The sequence below is a fragment of the Triticum urartu genome, chromosome 5, assembly GCF_003073215.2.
Source record: "Triticum urartu cultivar G1812 chromosome 5, Tu2.1, whole genome shotgun sequence".
Taxonomy (NCBI): Eukaryota; Viridiplantae; Streptophyta; class Magnoliopsida; order Poales; family Poaceae; genus Triticum; species Triticum urartu.
Genome location: NC_053026.1, coordinates 530,057,510 through 530,061,779, shown reverse-complemented (window position 1 = coordinate 530,061,779; position 4,270 = coordinate 530,057,510).

Below are 4,270 nucleotides of genomic sequence, written 5' to 3'. Positions count from 1 at the left end.
CAAAAACTTAACCATAGAGCTTTCCACCAGCCAAATATGCATGTAGTGATAGCATTATTCTGTTCTTGCTCTACTGTGTTATTTGCCAGCATATTCCATGTGCTGACCCGTTTTCGGGCTGCAACGTATTATGTTGCAGACTTTTCAGACGAGGAGTAAGGTTCGTTAGGTCGTTGCCGTGCAGCTCAGCTATGCCGTTGGAGTTGATGGACTCACTTTATCTTCCAAGCCTTCCGCTGTTATCGTATTAGATGGCCTTAAGCCATATTTATTGTAATAAGTTCTCTTTTGAGACATTCGATGTAATAAGTGTGTGATTGCTACTCTGTTATAAATCCTTCGAGTACTGTGTGTGTCAGCATTACCGATCCAGGGATGACACTGAAGCACAGAGACTTGACCGTTTGAGGTCGGGTCGCTACAAGATGGTATCAGAGCACACGCTGAGTGTAGGACACGACCACTAAGCTAAAAGCCCTAGATCACTATTCTCTTCTCATTTCTGACTCCTCTCCATTTTCTACTCTTTAGGATGGCGGACGCAAGGAACAAGTTTGCACAACCGGATGAAGAAGCACCTTTTGGACGACACTTGAAGGAAGTCACTAGGTACCTGAACATTGGAATACCAAGCTTCACCGGGACTTACAACGCCACTTTACCAGAAGAGGAGCGATGGATGATTCAAGTTCAAGTTCCAGGAAGGACATTCACTGCCAGTCACTAAGCCCATAGAGTTTTCCTTGATGCACCAACCTGGAGTCTAGGAAAGAGTATGGCAGCACATCACCATGGGACGCATTGGAGAAGTTTATAAGGAGCTTTTTTTTATTATTCTGGGGATTTACTATTACCAGATTTGTGTGAGAGAGTGGGGCGGGAGGGTTAAGGATACTATCTACCAGATTTGTGGGAGCCCGAGATGAGCAATGGGAGATGATCAGCACCAGGAAGGATAGATCAATCGCAGCTTTCATCCAGGAGTTAAACCAGCACATTCGTCGCCAGGAGAACCAGATGTGCGCAGGCATGATAGATCTGAAGAAGGCGATGACAAGGATCACAGAACTGGAGGAAGAACTCAAGGCTACTCGCGAGATTATGAGGAGGAAATCGCGTACTAGTGGAGAAGAATGATGATCTGGAAAGCTGGGAGTATTCATGGGAGACCCCACGCCAGGAGGAGAAGACGATGAACCCAAGGAGATTCGTTCTGAGGACTACATCATCATCGACGACACCGACTCGGACCCCGACGATAGCGATGATGACTATGAAGACGAAGCTGGAGCAGACATCATGGAGTCTTCGACCGATCAATATTTCTAGTAGACCACCACATCAGTAGTAGTATTCCACCATGTATATAGTATAGTCCGAGCACTTTTGTAACGATAGTTAGATCGATTGTATGCCCTTGCTTGATTGATTGAGTGAATATGATTGTGTTTGTCTCATGTGCATATGGGTAGTGTTTTTCTCACTAGACCTCATTCTATTCTATTCTCTTCCCTCTAAACCCTCAGATGCCTCCGAGACGTGACCCCGGATTTACTCTTCCCACCGGAGCTCACTCAGTTGATCCAGCAGCAGAATACACTGATGCAGTTGTTAGTTCAGAACCAAGGCAACAACAACAACAACCCACCGCCACCACCACCAGTTGACAACTTAGCCCGCTTTCTGAGGTTGCAGCCGCCGGTGTTTTCTAGTAGCACCGAGCCGATAGTGGCAGATGATTGGCTCCGCAGGATTGGAAGGGAGTTAACCACTGCAGGATGTACAGATGCTGAGAAGGTGCTTTTCCGCACATCAGTTGGATGGACCAGCAGCCTCATGGTGGGAGAATTACACAGTCACCTATCCTATAGCCACTGTTACATGGGATCAGTTTCAGCAAGCATTCCGCACCGCCCATGTCTCAACGGGAGCTATGAGCATGAAGAAGCGTGAGTTTCGCAACTTGCGCCAAGGGAACCTTACTGTGGGGCAGTACGTGGATGAATTTAGTAAGCTGTCTCGTTATGCCCCTGACGATGTGGCCACAATGCCGCGAAGCAGGAGAAGTTTATGGAAGGGCTGAAATGATGAGATGAGCATGCAGTTGATGGTGGCAACATTTAACAACTACCAGGAGTTGGTAGACAAGGCTCTTATGATTGAAGGGAAGCAGCACAAATTGAGAGCCGCAAAAGGAAGTATGGACAAGGAAGGTACAACTCAGGAGCTCAGCAGAAGCCTCGTCTAACCCCGAACTCGGGAGGACTTGTTCATAACCATGGAGGTCATAACCACAACGGAGGAAGTTCGCATAACCACAATGGTTCCAAGAATGGGACTGGGAACGAAGCAAGCAACAATCAGAACGCTCCAATCCAGCCACACCCGCCAAGAGAGACCTAAGTCACATTACTTGCTTCAAGTGCGGGAAGACTGGACACTATGCCACGGAGTGCCCTGAAGCGAAGAATGGAAACGGTAATGGGAGCGCTGGGAAGAAGCCCAATCCATTCAACAAAGGACAAGTGAACCACGTTAACGTGGAGGAGGTTGAAGGGCAGCCAGACGCAGTTATCGGTAAGTTTTTGGTTAAGTCTTTTACCGCCCTTGTTCTTTTTGATACTGGTGCATCACATTCATACATATCAAGGGGATTCGTGGATAAGTTTAAACTACCAACCCAAGCCCTTAGGACCCCTCTGTTAGTAAGTTCACCTGGAGCAGAGTATATGGCTAGCGATGGTGCGACCGGATACCCTTAACCATTGGTAGCCATGTTTTCTAGACCTAATAATCTTTGGAGTCACAAGGATTGGATGTGATATTAGGCATGGACTAGGATGTCAAAGTATGGAGGAAGCATTGACTGTGCTAGTAAGTCAATTTATCTCACCACCCGGAGGAAAAAAGGATCAAGTATGTATCTAGGCATGCGCCTAGGAGGAGCCAAGTAAATACCCTCACGGGAGTTGTTCAGGAGGAAGTGCCTGTAGTGAAGGATTACCCAGATGTTTTTCCAGAGGAGTTACCAGGCATGCCACCGGATCGAGACATCGAGTTTTTGATAGAGCTATTGCCAGGTACAGGGCCAATATCAAAGAGACCCTACCGGATGCCCGCAAATGATCTGGAGGAGATTAAGAAGCAGATCAAGGAGTTATTGGAGAAAGGTTACATCCGACGGAGTTCATCACCATGGGGAGCCCCAGTGCTTTTGGTTGAGAAGAAGGATAAGTCTCTAAGGATGGTTGTTGATTGGATGTACATGCAGTGATCGATGAGGTGACGATCAAGAACAATAATACGCCCACGCCGTGTCGGTTAGAGTGATTCATGATGGTGGTTGTTGGTTTTGGACCAGTTGCGGGGAAGAAGGCATAGAACTGTGTGTTTTCGATAGCAATTGATCTCACGTTCAGTAGGTATGCACCCAGCTAAAGATTCTAGGACCGAGGAGGATAGGATATACCTAAAACTCATGCAGGTTGTACACAAGAAGGTATGGTGTGATGGGATTGAGATATTGACGGTCAGTGTCGAGTGGTTGGATCTGTTTCTTTTGTGTTCATTCGCAATACGGTGTGTTGAGTACCAAGGGTAGATAGTGTCTGTACCGACTGTGTGTGTGCTTGTAGGTCAACAGGATATACAGCGCCCCTGATGTATTATTTGGAGTTTGTCTTACTTGGTTCCAGATGGTAATGACTTGTAGGTGGCGCGTTGTATATTTTGTGTGTCATGTCTCCTGGCCTCATTTACGCGCGAATTTAGGGTGAGCGCGATGTGTTCTTCAAGTGTTACCAGAATGAAGTCTAACACAAGATACTTAGTTGTACGAATCAATCCCTTGGTTGTGATGGCGCTCGGAGTGTGAGTTCATGCTTCCTTCTGGCCTAGTTGGTTTATGGAAATATGTTCTTAAGGAACTCCGCGGATTTGATACCTCTACATTAAGTGTGGGAGAACATATGTGTGAGAACTTACGGCGGGCGCCCCGCCAGGATGACAATGGCTCGATGTTTCCGACTAGAATAAACGTAGATACGTCAGTATGCTGGTGTGGTGTATCGATGCTGATGGACGAAGTGTTATGTGGGGTAGTACAGCAGGCTTCGAATAGCTAGCAGATATTTGGCGCCACGATCATTTTGCCTCTTAGTCTGTGGGTGAGCTATTCTGGGTTTTATGGCGACTCACCTTCTGAGTGATGTGTGTTATGTGTGATGAACTTTTGCTACATAGCCTTGAGCATTAGGACTAATTCGGACAG